Here is a 19,429-nt window from a genome sequence, read left to right on the forward strand (position 1 = left end):
GTATTTTTTCGGATCATACAATTTTATACCTCAATTTTCAAAATTGTCGTTATGGAAGGGAATGCTCTTATCCTATATTAGGTCGTTTTCACAACATTTTATCCAGTTGAATTTCAAAGTTGTTTGAATCAGTCTATATAACTATATACTCAAAGTAATTTAACTCCCAATATATCGTACAATTAGAATAAGGGGTTATGGGAATGGATGAAAAAATTTTCTGATCTTCTCTTTTATTCCATCAGTCGACGTTTCGGTCCAGGTATGGACCTTCCTCAGGACTCTAAAATTACATTAAAATGGTAACAAATCTCACATGGACAAAAAAAAAACTCACCGGAAAACAGAGAGTTATTAGATAACAAATTTAACATCGGTTGACAGAACTAAAATCAAAACAAGCAGTTATAACTATATAACCATGTTGATGAGGTGAGGTTAATAGTACATCAAACAATGAAGTATAGGATATCCATGGATAGAAGCAATTTCTGTAAGCTAGCCTCAGTTAGCCTTAACTACTATCTGGCTATATCTGTAAGACATATTATTGAGTGGTTTCAGACCTCTCATAGTGTGATGTGAAGAAAATTCCCAAAATATATATTCAAAAAAAAAATACATAACTATGAATTGTATTGAATTGTCATGAATTGTATTGAATTGTCATGAATTGTATTGAATTGTCATGAATTGTATTGAATTGCCATGAATTGTATTGAATTGTCCGTGAATTGCAGTGAATTGCCATGAATTTTCTTGAATTGTGTGAATTGTTGAATTGTCTGAATTGTTTTATATGCTATTATGGGAATTGCGTGAATTGTCTGAATTGTGGTGTACAACATTTTCATGACCGGTTCACCCCTCGGGAGATGCTTACATTACAATACATATTGTAATTTTGTTTCAATTCGGATCATGAAATTTTGGTCTAGTTTTTGTTTTCGTATTGGTAACTTCGTCACTTTTTCTAACCAGGGCATTTTTAAGTAATAGTTTGATGAAAGCTCCATCTAATACGCATGTTAAAAGCTTCAAACTTGACGAATGGTTGTATAATGAAATACGTCTTCAGAAGCATTGTCACGATTACTTATCGCGAATTAAAAGGATCTCCAGCAGTTTATATTTTTACGTACACACCTAATAGATAAAACGTTGATAGTTAGCGGAAAGTTTCATGACCGCCACCAGGAATTATTAATTTTCTTCCGTATACCTACTTATTCGAGTTTCGGTATGAATGAAATTCTTGCAAATTTAAACAGAACCATTAATTATTGTCTGAAGTGAACGAATTCCTCAATTCGTATTCTACGCCTGAAATAAACATGAATTATACTTTTTGTTCGATTCCCAGAACTACTGTTGAAAGTTGACCATCAAGTAAATAAAAATTTTAGTCCGGTTCAAGGATTTATCAGATGGAACAATGAAGTATGAAATTGATAAAAAATATTCGTCTTCCGATACTATGAAACAATTCCTCGCCACACCTTTCTCATCATTTGAATATTTCTATTTTTTTTGATAAAAAAAATCATTATTGCAATGATGTGGAAGATGCCTGATGAGTTTCCATAATTATTGAAATAAAAACTGATATACCTACACGTGTAACGGTCAAATAACCCATCCAAGTGAAAATCGGGGAAATCAATATTGCTTACCTATTAAAACGTACCTATTCATTGATGTTGATTGTGGGTAATTTAGGACCGCTTTTTCGATATTTTCTGGTTTATTATGTAATTAGGACATAAAACTTGTGCGATTTTTAAATGTTGTCACGTTGGTTGGAAAAATGTAAATGATTTTTCACAGCATTGAGAAAGTATTTTTTATCATAACAATAAAGACTTATTCTTATATTATCTGTTTGTTTTCTTTTTTCAAACTATGTACTCACATTGTATTTCTGTAAACTTTATTCTCCACTTGTGGACATTCTTTTGGGTATTAGTATAGCTATTTTTGTTCCTGTTATGAATAAATAAACAAATAAATATTATATTCAGTTTTGTATAATTCATTGATTGAATGTTTTATCTAGGTGTTTTGTGATGAACTATGTGATGAATATGATTCTAAAATTCTATAGCAAAAATTGCTTCCTTGCTTGTTGAAAATACATTTAGGATTAGTCATTTAGGTTAGTCATTTTGAATTTCAGCTGATTCCAGGAAAAAAACCTCTTATAGGATCAATGCTGTGATCTTTTACGAAAGAACCTTTTCTTCTAAGTTTAACTTCGTACGAACAATAATAATTGAGGTAGGTAGTCTTTTAATTCTAATATCAAAATAAGATGACAATAAAAAGTACATACATATTATATATTTGTATAGTTCATTCACTTTTATACAATCAGTCGGTTGGCCCTGAATATTTGACACATTCCACACTGAACAGGACACTCGTCAAAACATTTTTGTGTTTCAATTTTTCTCCAGGTTGACTGTTCTACATTAAGGTCATAGTAATTACGTATTTCTCACAATGCGAATATGCTTTCTGCTTTGGAACCAAAGATATTTGTTCATCAACATTGCGTGTCATTAGGAATGGATGATATGATAGATCGATGGTCTTATATTGTATTTTCGTACTTCATTAAAGGCGTTGTCTTATCTCAAAGATACTTCACCTCATGTTATTGCACCGCGAGGTGACACAACGATAACTCATCATTAAATTCGTTTATAAAGATGGATCATTCAGATCATTGTACTTTCGAATTATTTATCAGTAGCAATCAAGGAGATATTGTCGCTACAACTGAATGAATCATTCATTTGTAAAGTGCCTGATAGCAGTCAGAATTATAATATGTATTATGACTGGAAGAGGTTTTTTAATGAATAATAAAATTCTAGAGCAAAAATTGCTCTAGAATCTAGATAATATTTATACTCCATTCACATTCATTTTAGCAGTCGGTTGGCCATGAAATAATTTCCTCAAGTTTTTGTAACTAGAACGAAGTAAGGTTGGCACTCATGAAATGTCGTTAATGTCATAACGCCGTTGCCACAACTTATATCAATTTATATTACGAAAATGCCGAAAGTGATTGAAAAAAGATACAGGGTTTCGGGAAGTGCTATTTAGAATTCAGGTCCGCTCATTCAAATAGTTATACACTGATATTCTAAAACCCACAATACGTCAGGCGGCAACGAACATATTCAATGTAAGAGAATTTATATAATATTTCGTCTGAATCTAAAAGACTTATATTTCAGCTGAATATTTCCACAATCAGAAAGATTGTGAATGAAGAGGATAACAAAGAATTCCTTTCTATTTGGAGTCCCAAAAAAGTGGTGGCGTTTGAGAATTTTATCATTGGGTGAACGAATGCGAAAAGTTACTACAGAATTTTCGATTAATATCATCGTAGAATAAGTTCCCGAAAATTAATTTTTCTATTTTTCATTTGACTTGTCCTATACATTGTAAATGTCTCAAGGTACCAATAAATACCTAATTATTATTATGTCAATGTATTAAGATGAACAACCACAAATACGCGCCAGTTGTCCTGTTAATTGTTTATTCATGTGAAATTTTTGTTCAAAGGTGAAGTTCATCTTGACTTGAAACTTCCTTTAATTCCTTTTACTTATATTGATGCAAGATGATTTTTGATGAAGAATTTAACATTCTTGTAATTATCTGTTAATTCCTTCGGGAAATAGATACCCATTCCCAACCACTGCATCATATGCATTTCATCTTCGGGTTGATATTTTTGAAATCTACAACAGATGTGGAGTATTCAAACTTTAGCCAAAGAAGATAACGAACATTAACTCTCCTGAAGCTAGTGCATATTATGATATTATACTGATCTCTTGTATTTTCCTTGCAAAAAACTGGATTTGGTATGCCTTCAATCAGTTTGTATAAACTTCAATTATGTTCGTCACATATTTTCCGAAGAGATTTGACCTCGGATTCGAGATTGTGATAAAATACGTAATAACAGAAACTTTTACGTTGAACGGTAACATGGTGTTGATTTAAAAACAAAAAATGTTTTGACAAGCGTCATAACCCCACATTTTCGTAGTGTACAGAATAAAATGTGTCAAATTCCCATGGCCAACCGAATGCTAACATAAAAGTGAATGGAGTATAGTTCATTCACTGATGAAGTCCTGGAATAAATTCTAATCCTATATCCCGACTCGTTTCCAATTCTATCCTCAATACCAAGACTGATATCGCGTAAACCTTCATGGTCCAACTCTTTTCTTTTCGAATATAAGACCTTTCGCAAACTGGATGGAATACGTGAACTATTTTCAACAAAAAATTAGTTACTGATCCTAGTACTGATCCCTCGCATAATGTCCTGGTTTTGATCTTCCCAGGAAATTATGGTGTATTATGAATCGTATAAGAACAGCTCACGGACGTTGCAATAGTATGCTTTTCAGGTGGATTTCAGTTGAATGCCTTAGTTGTTAGTGCGGGGAACCAGAAGAAACCATAAATTATCTGGTTAATCATTATCCGATTTTTATATTTCAGTATGGTTTTAGGGCTATGCATGCAGTTTCCGAATCTTTTTTGAATTGGGTTGTCAATTTTAGATCAATCTGACATATTGAATCTAATTCTATTATTTTACCTTTTTCAGCTTATTTCGTGAACAATTTCATTTCCTATATACAATCCTAAAGCTCTTGTATCATACACCAAATTGTATGGTACCCCGTGTATGCTAACCTCTGCTAAAACCTTGGAACATAGATACAAGGAGTGGAAACTAAACATTTGTTGTTCTTCAAAGACTGGAGTGAAATAGCTGCTTATTGTCGCCAATCTCAATTGAGATAGTTGAATTTGACATCATTGTCACTTCAATTTTCCATACAAAAAGGTAAGAGCTATATGAATTTATTTATTTAACGCCACTGCCTTAGTGTGGTGCTAGACAGAGAAGCATCGAATGTTTGTACCACAACAAATACCTTCATAGCACTAGCACGTCAATGTCCATTCCATGTATTCATGTCCTAAGGCTTAAACTGTATCTTATACACATGCACAATTCCTGTGTTATACATTTCCGGATTCCGGAAATAAATGTGCATGCATTTAGAAGAATAGTGGATATTGCCAAGGTATTATTCCGCATATACAAGATTTTAAGGTTGCGAAATTATAAGCAGTATTATATTTATATTCATTCGGCGATCTGTTTTATAGTGATTGGGTGATTTCGATTAAATTATGTATTTATATGAGTTGACGATATATTGGACAGGAAATGAATAAGGAAGGTTCAATTTGGCAGTTTCAGCTTTGAAATTATTTATGTTATGTACAGGTTGTCCGCCAGAAAAGGACTATATATACCTTATATGCGAAACTATATAGGATCCGACTCGGGAGCCGAGATAGGAACTACCGAAAAACTTGTCAAGTAAACGATGTTCTGGATAAATCAGTCTCCAATAATTAAATAATACAATAATACTTCTCGCTCAACAAAGTAACCTTTTGAGGGAACACCCTATATTTCATTCGACATTTGTATAGAGCATGAAAAGACGATATATATGTAGTTTTATGGGTCTCAGATTGCCAGTTTTGGAGTAATTCACAATTATTACTCTTCCAGTTATCGAATTGCAGTTTATGCGAAAAATTTTAGGAATATGTAACTTAGAGTGCTTTTTATAAACAGATCTTTTCCAAGAGCTCAAAAGCAGTGATTTCACAAAATGCACGATTTCCTCCCATAGAAAATTGCATGATCAGTAAAATCATTAAATGCTGAAGCTAACCATGCCTTCACGGGCATATTCTAGGTTTTTTCGGTTTGATTATTTTTATACAGTGTCCATGAATATTGTCTTTTTTGAAGCAAAATGAACTCCTACTAATGTTTAGTTGAAATGAAGAGATGAGAGCTGAATTTTTCAATAGAACAGAACTGGAGAGGCATTTTTTTGGAAATTGTATTACCAATACCGCATCATAAATATTCTTGAAATAAAGGATGAGCGAAATAACGAAATGCACTTGGAGACTGTTCAAATTTTTTTTCGGTTCTGAGTGATACATAATTAAAGTCGTTAACCTGCATGTGCAATTATGTTTACAACGAGGTTTACAATAAAACGAACATTGTTAGGTTCATTCGCTGAATTTATAATTTTTTGATTGAAACCATCTGCAGTAGTCGGTTGTACACAATATTTTATAAGGTTCCCCATAAAAAAAATCCGCAGGCGTCAGGTGGGTATTACAAGATAGCCATAAGTGGTGTCTATTGTGTTTATTTTCGTGCTTATAACATTTTGTCTATTTGCCGCGAGAATACTCAAAAAACGATTTAAAAGATACAGGCTGTTGAAAATCCATAAAAAATCTCAAAAACGGTTTTACTGAATGAAATTAATTTCGGAATATAGTTTTTCATTTATTTGATGAATCTTTTTCGAACACAAGTTATCACCCACGTCTTCCAGTTTTCTTATTAGGACCATTACATACCATAAAAAAGATTTAGCTTGTTATTCTGAAGGAGTTTTGTTTCTCCAGAGGTGGCATAGCTCATTCTGAAAACTTAAAATGACTATATCTTTTTATCAGAAATGGTATTGAAAAAGTTTTTTTTTTACCTCAAGAATCTACTGTTGGAATATTTGTACCGGGATTTGTACGAGTCAAAGACTCACCCTGTATATGTATATTTGATTTTTCTTTAAGCTCTATTGTCTCTTATTGTCGAATGTAATTTAAGAGAAACGTTACTTTGTGTTTCAACTCTATACACAACGAGCGTATTGTACTCTTGAACCATTGAAGATTGATTTGATATTTTTTTTCGGTAGCTATTTTACTCGCTATTTTAGTTTCGCAAATAAGGTAGGTATACACTATTTTTCTGGATCGCTTCGCTCGCACATTAAAATATCTTTATCATTAATCGCTGTCATTAATGAAGTATGTAATTGATTTAATAACTATTTCGATTCAATTTTCTCTAAATTCTCCGAATAATTCTGAAGACTGTTATATGTCACGGTGTCATTAATATCGCGAGGTCGTTGAATCTAATAATTTTTCATACATATTCAACTGTTTCTTCCCGATGATAAACGTTTTTTTCCTCGATAATATGCATAACCGTAAACCGTAAACAGAGCAGTTTCCTATTCGGCTTTTCCTGTTTATTTGTTGCCTACTGTCAAATCAAAGATAAAATTTATCGGCGTATAAATATTTATTCCTAGATAAAATGGACTTTTTTAGGTCGACGTAAATCTGTCCATAGGTATTAAGAAAATTATGTAACCTGCCAATGTGTTCTATTTTGATCGTATGTTTCGAGGTTACAGATTAATTCATGAAAATCTACCCAAAGGAAAATTCACTTGTTTCCGTTACAATAATTATCAATTGTAGGATTTTATTATTGATATTGATACAATGTAACGAGGCTGAGGTGAAATATTCCTTTAAGTTTATTTATATTCACTTGTATAAACAAATTTGTCTAATTTATCGAAGTATTATTGAGATGTGAATATTGTTTGGAGTTAGGTGAAATGTGCGAAAAATCCTGATGAATTCAATTGTGAAATATGATCCATGTGTGAAAATACATAGGTGGCAGCGATTTATTTTTTATTTTTGAGGTAACTTTTCCGCATAAATTCAAGGTAACACATTCAACAAATATTTGCACGATGGAAATTGAGAAAATTAATTGAACATACGGTTCGATCTGTGTCAGTACGTTATTCAGCAACATGATAAATTGAAACTAATATTAATGCGAAAAGTGAACTGTAAATCGTTTTACATTAAAACTAACCTCAAAAACAATTTAAGCCGATGTAAGAACGAACGAATGAATTTGTTCACAACTTAAGGCACAATTCTCTAATCATTTTTGCTACACTGTTAACTCACCTCTCAAAAATCAAGTGAAAATCAAATAAACATCACACCACCCAAATCTAACCAATATCAACACATTGCACGAACCCGAAACCCAACTTAATTGACAATCGAAGAACGAATAGAGAGAGATATCCTAGGAATTCAACGTTTGCGCACACTATGCCGTTTAGTTTCCGACGTATTACGTAGGACAAGGACAGAAGAGAGGCATTCCCTGATGACGAGAACGTACAGCCTACAATGCCTGAAGGCATATTTAATTTTGCATTTATGACGTCATGAACTATGGCAAACAACCTGATGGAGGTGTGTACTTTTAAAGAGCGCACACCACTCACCGTTTTCATTGAAAACTTCTCTTATTAGTGCATTCTAATCTTAGAGAGCTAAGAGAATAGAGCTTGTTGTCTTGGGACTCTTGGGCTTGATCCAAATGCATTTTGTCTTTGGATGCATAATCAGAAATGCAGGTGTCGAATTTCGTTCACCAATTATGTTTTCGGAAAACGTAATGTAATGATGTGAATTTCTGCTGTAAAATGATTTCAAAAGCTTAATCCTTACTTGAGGTTTTTTGTTGTTTCGAAATGGCAATGATCATCCGTAAAATTGGCAGATTACGTGTTATTTGAAGATTTTTTTTTGTAATATAAAATTTTCCTTCTGAATAAATAAATATATATTATCATCATAATTAATTTCAACTTGTACTTACTAGGATTTTTCCTATATGTAGGTATATTGAAATAAAAAATTTGGATATTTGTTCATTTATTTTATCTAATATAAAATAAAAAAAAATATTCAAACCAGGAGTTCTTGAAAATAACTATCTAAAATAACTGAATAAAAAGTAAATCCTTCAGCGTAATGAGGTAATTTTGTACTCAGATGTTTCTATAACGCGTCCATCTTTAATGATTATTATTGATTTCAGTTATTTTTTGTGTGATTAAATTGATTTATTATTTTTTAATTTGGGTTGATTTGATCTTCTTCAGTGGGGAAGAGTGAATAGATAGGAAAACATATGATTTAAATTCCGCAGATTAATTTTACTATTGTCATTGCGGTTTCATGATCAGACCAGCGATTCTTTAACTTGTAATAAAATCATTCGGTTAATCAAATATAGATTTTTATTGATAATACACTGGAAGTCGATTAGAATTTCAAATTGCACTCATTTTGAAGTAAGAATATGTTGTACAGATATAACGTACTCGATAATTTTTTTTTTATTAAAATCCTAATTTCTTAATAAGACTATTAACTATTCTTCAAGGGTATGAATTGAATAGATAAACCATCTCATACGATGTCTGCAAAATTTCAGCTCAGTCAGATGGCACCATGGCAGCAAATATTTGAATACTGCTTTGAATGTTTGCAAATTCCAATTTAACAACAATGAAAGAAAAATCCATTTTAATTATTTTTTATTTAATTGAGCAATGATTTCTACTTTGTTGGTAGAAGCAGGAAGGTTTCCAAGCATCTCTGGATCTAGATAATAATGGTGAAATCACACCAGAAATAAAAACCCCTGCTTTTTTGAGTTAATATTGAATTTCATATTGTTCGCCTACCATAATTTCTCTCATCATACGTCCACACATATCTTGTAGGGTAGGACACACTTTAGAGCTCGAAATCCCTAACTTGTTTACATACTTGATCAAAGTAAACAAGAACCCACGTTTTTATTCTTGATATTCCTCATGGAATTTTTCCGATATCCAAATGAATCGAAGTTGATTAATTTATTCCATACCCGATTCCAAGACATGAGGCATTAAATCCACAAGAATGAAAAATTAAGATGAAACCAGTTAGGTATGGAGGAAATATTCAAATCCTTCTACAGTTCCTCCAATTTTTATTTTCGAAATGCGACTTGTCCTAAACGCTCGCTCAGAAAGATAATTTCAAACAGATTTGGACAATTTTGATGATCATGAAGAAGTATATTTGCCTACTGAAAATTTTCCAAGATCTGTTTTAGAAATAAATTTAATTACAGATTTTCTTCAACCGTCGACGAATGATATATTGTATGAATTTTTTTTGCAAGAACTAAATATAGGTAGAAATAAATGAAAATCCTCTCTTCATTTCGAAAATTTAGCAATGGTGTATAATACATTGTACACGAATTCAAATTATAAGGATATTGCAAACTATGGAAATACATGACGGGTATCTACCTACTCACCACCAATTGGTGAAATTGTAGGTGTTTCTGAAATGGAATTAAAAACTAAATAGATGTAGGTAATCTTTATTCAGAAAATTAGCACTGCAAATTTTGCAACGAATTGAAATAGTATATACTGGGACAGCTAAGATGAATACAATAAAATTTTCGTTGCTCATTCGTTCATCAAATATTCTGGTAAATTTCAATTTTATTTTTTTTTCAAATGGTGCCTCAAGAAAAAGAGACTTTTTTATGATACCACATAGGTAAATGAATATACAATGTTTGTTCACTCATCTCTTCTCAAGATAGTATTTTCCAGCACACTTGAAGTGTTGTTCAAACTTTGTGTATGTAATGCACTGAAAAAATTTTTTGCAATGCTCATTACTTTGATCCACACCTGCTCATTGATGATCTTTATGGACATAGCTATTTTACATAGGATATGGTGTTACAAATGTGGGCGTGTCACACACAGAGATTCTTACTGAGATAAAATTGTACAAGGTTTGCCGAACACTCTGTAGGTAGGTATATGGAATTTGATGCATGCAAAGAGTTTGATTTGAATAATTGGCAGACCCATACTTTCAGGAAGATTTATGCAGTTTTGAGATCGGATTAGTGAACTGAACCACATTGTTATAATATTATTCTTCATTTAAATTTTTATGGCAGCTTAAAAACTTCACAGCCAGAAGTTGGTGAATGAACTGCATGAAGCAGAAAAAACGATTTTTAAGTTCTTGTGAATTTGAAGTTTTTGAAGTTCCCTCTGTAATTATTGCAATAAATTATCAATATTTGATATTTCAGTGAGATCAATGAAAACCTTTATGACGGAAATTTGTTTCGGGTCTAAAAATACTAAAAATACACGTTATAGATAATAAAGAAGGAGGATACTCTATTCAAATTATGTAAAATTTCACTCCTTCTCAATCTTTTTTTTTTGAGATAAGCTCATTCAAATGTAAGATTGAATAGAAGGATTGAGTATTAAACCCACTCAATGATAGAAGTAAAACATCGCCAAGTTCATTCTTCGTACTGAACAAAATTATTAAAACGGAACTTCTATGCCTTAAATATGATTTCGATTCAGAATTTAGGATTCACATTTCCCATTCTAAATTCTGAATAAATTTTTAAAGAGTGAAATGTTACTGTTATTACGGCAATAAAATATCAATATCTGAGAATAAAATTTTAATCGTCAATTTCCTTTATTATATCTCATTGGTGATCGATCTTGATTCGATCTGTTAACTGTAATTGAAAGACACGCCTGCAAAAATATAGGTGAGAAAAGATGAGGAGAAATTTGTATATTGATTCATTTTGATAGGAAAAGCCATACGACGTCTTCAAATAATAATATAGTAATATTTAGAAACGAATTTACATTGTTGAAACTGATTGTGATTATTGTGAGGTATCCTGGAGAGTTAGATATACACGGTGTTTCATGAGTCGTTGGCCGTAGCCCAATGGTGAATGCCTGGATGACCAGGCCTTTCAGAAAACTTGCTTGTTTTGTATCCTAAGGCTATTAGTTTCGGAGATACGCGGTGATTCATCAACAATACACTTAGGATTCACATTTTCCAAGATGGTTTACATCATTTGTATCTAAATTCAATATGTAATTTCAAAAGAATTCACAGCTCGATTTTGCATACTCTTTAACACTTTTTTACGAACACTCAGTATGTGCTGAGAGTTTAAAATGAAGAAGAATTGAACAGAATTTAAAAAAATTCAGAATCTCGGCAAAGGACCATAAAGATCATCAACGAAGGAATAAAAACAGAACCGCATTTCGAAAAAATGACATAAAATATGAATTCGTCCGGTTCCTATTCCCTTGTGACAAGTATGCCATGCAAAGTGAAAACTGAATTCGTTAGAATGTTTTATGTAGTTGTTCATGGCAATAACGAAATTTCTGTAGGGGATGTAAAAAATATAGATTTTGGGGCTTGAATGAAAAATCATGATATTCGGAGTACTGCCCTGAATATATTGATATTTCATGAACCGTTTGGAAGAGCTTTCTGAAGTGAACAAACCCATAAAATTTGATCGAAATCAGACCTTGCATTACAGAGTTATAGCTTTCGCAAATTTAGGTCAATATACACGAATCACCCCGTATCTCCGAAACTAATAGTCTTAGGATACAAAACAAGCAAGTTTTCTGAAAGGCCTGGATGACCTGCATTCAGCTTTAGGCTATGGCCAACGACTCATGAAACACCCTGTATGACATCGCAGATTTTTCATAGAACTTTTCGAGCTCTACAAGATTGTAGTTGATCATTTTTCTCTATACATATCTGATAGTTTGCTCAGTTTTGGCCTTAAAAGCCAGAAAGGAACAGAATCATTCTCACATTTTCAATAATTATTTTCATATTTCAAACGGAAACCTCAACAAATTATACACCTTAATCTTTCTCTTGAATCATTCCATCTGTTGGTGAAAACCGAATGATTCCGTTCTGTATCTTTTGAGTTTATCGCATACTGATCGCAGATGATTTAAACGTTGTTTGAGAATATGTAAAGGGAAATATGCTTATTTTGTGCACGATACCAAGGGTTAAATATTTTTCACAAACATTCTATCGCTCCAGAAAATTGTTAATTTGATATTGTAATGAGCTTATTCTTGAGAGGAAGACAGATTGTTTTTCAGTTTTATCCTCTACTTGGGACTCGAATGTCTTTTTATTTGGTTGAATAAATAATAACGGGTCACTAGACCAATGACTGGAATAATTCACAAAACAATTAGACACTCGATTAACGATAAAGGAGTAAAAAATTGTACTCAGTGGATGCGAAATATGAAATATCAAATTACTCTTCCGTATTTATGGAAATTCAGAAGGAGGAAACATCAACATTTGGTTAAAATGGAAAATTTAATTGCCACTTTCTTAGTTAAACATAACTGATAAGAAGCTTTAAAGTTTATAATTGACCAGTTCTCCAGTATTATATAGGATGAGTCTGAAGAATACTTCTAAACTTTCCTAATATTTTAAAATTAATTTGTTCTGAAATTACAGGGTATGAAAAACAGGTTCCTACTATTCTTGCTACTCGAAAATATGAGGGATAATAATATTCAAACAAGTTTGAGTACAACCGACAAAAAATGTTTCAAATTGGTCTTCAATGCGTCGATTTTTCACCAATTAATTTTTTAATTTTCAATGGGTCTAGTAACGATCTTCCATGATTTTATTATGATAAATTATGTTATGGTCATGAAATTCATTTTCAGTGTGGTATCTGGGCAGAACTGGACAGTATTTGAATTAATTTCCATTGAAAAACGAATACATATTTGGTATATTCACTTGGTAATTCACTATTTTCTTATATATGTTACGGCTAAAGATAGGTGTGAACATAAACTTAAGATTAGCCGGCTAAACTTAGGTTTAGCTTCGGGTATTGGCTAATGTTAGTTTCTTCTGTCTTTAGCCGGCTAAACTTAAGTGTAACCACATCCCATCGGCTTTAAATGTACAAGGCTTGAGGGGCGCAAATTTTCGGCAATCAAAAGAATGTAAAGAAATAGTAATACGAGTATAATAGAATAGAGTATCAATGCAATGCATTTTTGTATGAATTTCACATATTTTAATAGCAGAAAAGCATTATGTTAAGCAGTTGAGAAATTGGAGAATGCACATATATTTGTTTCAACTTTTTTGTTGCAACAAAAGGAGAGAATGAAGACGAGAATGATGCCGCGAACTTCTTCATCAAAATACCAAAGGTCAAATTCTATAATAGAAAAATATAAGTAGAAGTACCCAATCTTGTTTGTAGTTAACCGGACTATTTGGCTGATAAGCTTTACGATAAATGCACTTGTATCCCCCGGGATCATTCATCAAGGGTGGCGTATTTTGGAACCCGTATGTTCAATGACTCGAGAAGAAATTTTTAACAAAATCAGCTAGAGAAAGTGTTTTCAACTATGTTTATGTTAAAAGTTTTTCATTGTTCTTTTTTGCGAAAGAATTGGTTCGAAAGAAATTGCAACGTTAGAAATATTTTTCTTATTTCGTAATTTTTTCATAAACCCAATTATTGAATGGTAGGAAAAATATACTTTTGTTAGCAGGAATGTCTAATATGGTCATATTATGGTTTTTCACAAATTTGGCTCGATTTGACGAGCATTAATCTCCTGAACAGATGAAAATAACTGGTTAAATATTAAATTGAAAACCCATGGGCGTTATGTAATACAACCCCAATAAATTCGATGCTCTTTTGCATATTTCAGTTCTAAAAATTTAAACAAAAACGTGGACTCGTGCTTTCGTCTTCTCTTATCCGATCATTCAAAAGACATCACCGCTTCGCGTGTCCAATGAATACATTTTTAGCCGTTTCGTTTCGGGTAATGAGCACATTAGCCGGCTAAAGATGAAATCCCCTGACGCAGATGAATATTTTATCGAACTTTAGCCGATACTCGAATATAAACCTAAGTTTAGCCGGCTAATCTTAAGTTTATGCTCACACCTATCTTTAGCCGTAACATAAATATAATTTGTAATTGGTTTCTCGTATACCTACCTAACTGACGCTGATATGCGGTATTTTGTAGATAGAAAAAGTACGTTTTCTCATAAATATATTCAAAAATTTGAGTATTGATATGAAACATTTCATGTAGACCAATAAATAATTGAATACCTACCTATGGAAGATAATCTAAAGGGCTGAAACATCCTCGCTCAGAACAATCACAAAGTTGGGAAACTCAAGAAAATGCCTTTATAACCCCTCCAAATGTCTCTTGTACCAGCTGACAAAAGTTGAACCAATCAGATCTATCAGAAAGCTTATTGAAAGATTCCGAAAAAACTAGAAGATGTTCACTGTCATCCAGTGAATCACCTACGTAGAAAATTTCCATCCTGATCCCTATTAAAAAATCTTCGCAGTTTAGCGAAGTTTAGAGCTTTACATACCTACCTACCTATAACTACCTTGTAATAGTGTAATATGTAACATGAAAGTATTTGAATTTTATCTCTGTGATTGCATATTAAGTATTATGATTCGAGTTCACTGGTCTTATCTTATAAATGGGTGAGTTCTGTTGAAAAAACCCACAATATCCTTGAAATATATCTAATATCTAAAAATAGATATTGTTATAATAACAAGAACTCAAGAAGTGCGAAAGATCTACTGACGTATATGACAATTCGGAACGAAGTATTACGCAAATTTGGATTGAACGTTAATAAGGAGAAAACCGAAATTATGGTAATTGGAAATACACATCAGGATGCAGACAACATAAAGATTGAAGGAGTAAAGTTAGAGCCAGTGGGAATATTCAAGTAGAAAAGAAATATGTGGTATTCAGAAATACTGAGATGATTGTATACAAGGCGATTTATGGACCTATATACTCGCCTTTTTATGTGAATCATGGGTCCTGGAAAAAAGACAGAATTGAAGTATCTTAGAGAAGTATAATAGAGGTGTTACAAAACTACATGAGATGAAAAATGAACGGATAAGAGGAGATATCCGAGTAGAATCTCTCCAGGATTTCATAGAGAAAAGCTAGTGCATGGGGTCGACTGAGGATGAATTATTGAAGACCTGCAAAAAGAATATAGAAAGCAGAAGCTCTCAGTAGTAAAAAACGTGGAACACCTGACAATGACAGCTTGAGGAGATAATTATCAACAGTTTAAAAGAGGAAACAAGGAATATGACGGCAAACAGGATACAATGGTCGAATTTCGTACACGAGGAAATATCATGGTACCCTATTCTACCATTACATGGTAAAAGTTCAATAGATTATTTACATATACAGGATGTTCCATAAGCATTGCGAAAAAATTCGGGATATTTTTCGGTGAGTTATGTGGAGTCGGAAATACACTGCGCAAAAAAATTAACGCACATTATGGAAATCTCAAATTTATTCTACAACTGAAGGTGTTCTCAATGATAATTATTTTTATCAAAATTATCCATGCATATGTTATCAACTTTCAACGGTTTTCGTCAATACAGATGTTTTTTCCCAGCAGGAATAAAAAAAGAAGATATTATCAGATTTTGAATGTATTGGCTCCATTTTAAAATCAGTTGTTCTCGATCAATTCTAGTGATCAATAGTTTTTCTTTCGTTTAATTTTTTACACTCGATCGCTATGCAACGCGAAACTCAAGAGGAATGTGCCCAAGCGGTAGTTTTGCGAGAAGAAAGTTGGACATACACAAGAATTGCAGAAAGGTTTGGAGTTTCCCATACAAGTGTGTCCAGAATGTTGCAGCGATTCAGGGAGACAGGTATGAATGTCCGAAGACCAGGACAGGGTAGACCACGGGTAACAACTGCTATTCAAGAACGTTACTTGAGAGTTTCTTCGTTGAGACAACGGTTTGCAACCGCTCGCCTCCTTCAAATTCAGCTTGAGCAAACTCATGAGGTGCAAATTAGCACCCAGACAATAAGAAATCGCCTCAGAGAATATGATTTAAGGCCTCGTGTCGTGGCAAGAGGCCCAGCTCTTACCCCAGCCCATCGAAGGGCGCGTTTGGATTTTGCGAGAGAGCATATCCATTGGGAAGAGGCCGATTGGGAAAGAGTTCTCTTCACAGATGAGTCTAGATTCTGCCTCTACCATTGTGATCGACGTTCCCATGTATACAGACGTCCACATGAAAGATATGCTCAGTGCAATTTCCTGAATACTACTGGTTTCGGGGGAGGATCGATTATGGTATGGGGTGGAATATCTTTGACTGCTCGCACAGACCTAGTGGTCGTTGATGATGGAGCTATGAATGCTGATAAGTATATAACAAACATTTTTGAAGAGCATGTAGTGCCATTTGCCCCATACATTGGTGAAAATTTCATTTTTATGGACGATAATGCCATACCCCATCGTGCGCGCATCGTTCAGGAGTACCTTGAAGAGGTTGAAGTCTCTCGAATGGAATGGCCAGCAAGAAGTCCAGATCTCAATCCGATTGAGTAGGTTTGGGACAACCGCAATAGAAGAATGAGAAGTTCAGAAAATTATCCAGCTACTAGCTCTTAATGACTTAGAAATCAAATTCGGAGAAATCTGGGAAGGATTAGATCAGAACATTTTAAAATCACTCATTTTGAGTATGAACCTTCGTTGCCGAGCTGAAATTAACGCAAGGGGTGGAAATACCAAGAATTAAAACACTTATCAGCATTTCAGTATTTTGAAAATTGTTCATTTCTCTTCTTTCACATAAGATTCGGTGAAACCCTGAATGTTTCTTCCATTTAATGTGTCTTGTTTCGTTCAAAACCTTCCCGAGAGAACATAAAAAATAAGTTATAAAGTCAATGTAGAGTTAACTTTCATTAAAATTGAGATTTTCAGAATGTGCGTTAATTTTTTTGCGCAGTATATATTCTTCATGCCATTGACCGAAAATGATTCGTTTCTAAGATACAGGGCGTTGAATGTACCCATTGCAAAAAAAACAAATTACTCGATACTTTCGAAATGGCTAGAGATATTCGAACGAGGTTTGGTAAAAATGGAGACTCCTATTTTTCACTCTTGCCAGTAGGCCCCTCCATTCGGAGTTACAACCCTCTGAATATCGCCCCTAAGAATAGTCATTTTTCTCAGAATGTGATAATTAATTAGGTATGACCTCTGAAAAACAAAGATGATACCTAGTGCTGTAATCACAGTATATATATATATATATGATAAAAAAATGAGAGATATTTACCTTTTCATAAAAATATCTTCAGTTTTTCTCTGTGTGCGCTAAAATATGTTTTTCTTTATTTACTTTTTGTCCTTTTTTGGTGTAGAGAACTAATTCATCATACACCTAATATCATTTCTCGGGGAGCAAACAAAACTTTTTGTAATGTTTTTCTACATATTCTCTCTTCAATATGTATTCCCTACAAATAATTGAAATTACAATTCCGCAAAAACTACCCCCGATGAAGTCAATGAAAAGCTCTTGCTTCGTTTTTCAACTTTGTTATTCCGAGCTCCAGCTGCCTTGGAAAAACCGCCACAAAATTAATTTCACGGAAATTCTACCCTTCCAAAAAAGCTAATGTAATGTGGGCCCAAGTAGGAATTCATTCAATGTTTGCGGTAATAACTAAAAAGACGAGACGAGATGCTTCGAAATGGGGTCATTACGAGAAAATTACGGCTTAGCTTCTTTCATCTTTCGAAACGTTTTTCCAATGGTACTTTGTATCCTTTCCGTTTCGTTGAGAATTCACAGCGAGGCAGAATCCAGCATGAGAAAGACACTGAATCCCTGAATTGTTTTTATTAATGTGCTCCACAATGTTGATACCGCATAACATAAAAACGGTACTTAGTGACCTGTTCGTAGAATTTTCATCCGAATCTGAGAACAGCTTCCTGGCGTTATCCCGTTCACTGATTTCATCAGTAATAAAACTTATAGAGGTCAAATTAAGGATTTTAATACTTTCAGAAGCACTAAACATAAATTGTGAGTGCTTGGCTCTCTCCCAATTTCGCAGGGAAATATATAAAAACCGACTATAATTTTTATGGGGACGTGGACATAATGATTATGAAATTCCTCGAGGAGCTGTAATGGAAAAAGAACCCTTGAAGAAGGATTAAATCAAATAGAATGGAGGAAGAAAAATAGGTTTCTTTCCACGTTCGTATAAACATTTCGGTTTCGGTTTCGTACAACTGTAGCAGTACATTATTCCAACATTTGATGTCATCCGTTTGGCCACGGTTAAATTATATTAAAAAATATTGGGACTACCTATATATTTAAATATTACCCATGAATTTCGTTTTTTGCTTCAATTGATGGTCGGTGACTATGAAAATCAAAATGAATATGTTTCATTTTTGTTGCCCGATCCTATTGAAAATTAGGGGAGGGATTAATAGACGCCAAAGAGTCAGAAATTTTAAATTTCTTAGAAATTTACAAATGCATCGCGAATAGCAAATCTGAGGTAGTTTAATGATGCAAAATCTATGTAAATAAACTTTTTGTAATCACAGGGTTTCTCAATTGAACCAAGATTTTTTCATGCGCTTTCTTGTCTCTCAATAAACATATGTTGAGTTCATTTACATATATCTTTATTCACTTATACAGGGTGTGTCTTTGACTCGTACGAATATTTTAACAGTATATTTTTGAGGTCAAAGGAAACAATTTTCCTCAACAATTTTTTTCCGAATCAGCTCGGTTTAAAAGATACAGGCT

At 33.1% G+C, this 19,429-nt stretch overlaps 2 protein-coding genes across 3 annotated transcripts in view; one reads left to right on the forward strand and one right to left on the reverse strand.

Annotated features, from left to right (window-relative positions):
* LOC123313242 (protein croquemort-like) overlaps positions 1-8,095 on the reverse strand; it is a 30,797-nt gene extending 22,702 nt beyond the window's left edge. Inside the window, exon 1 of one of the 2 annotated variants that reach the window (XM_044898019.1) lies at positions 7,942-8,095. The gene's annotated coding sequence lies outside the window, so the exon portion shown is untranslated. Of the gene's footprint in view, positions 1-7,843 lie in introns of both variants that reach the window. The other variant, XM_044898020.1, reaches the window with a different exon arrangement.
* The window catches only part of LOC123313243, a 144,054-nt gene continuing 131,741 nt past the window's right edge, over positions 7,117-19,429 (forward strand). The window contains exon 1 of the mRNA XM_044898028.1: positions 7,117-7,664. The gene's annotated coding sequence lies outside the window, so the exon portion shown is untranslated. The remainder of the gene's footprint in view (positions 7,665-19,429) is intronic.

Source organism: Coccinella septempunctata, chromosome 5 (assembly GCF_907165205.1).
Source record: "Coccinella septempunctata chromosome 5, icCocSept1.1, whole genome shotgun sequence".
NCBI classification, from domain to species: Eukaryota; Metazoa; Arthropoda; class Insecta; order Coleoptera; family Coccinellidae; genus Coccinella; species Coccinella septempunctata.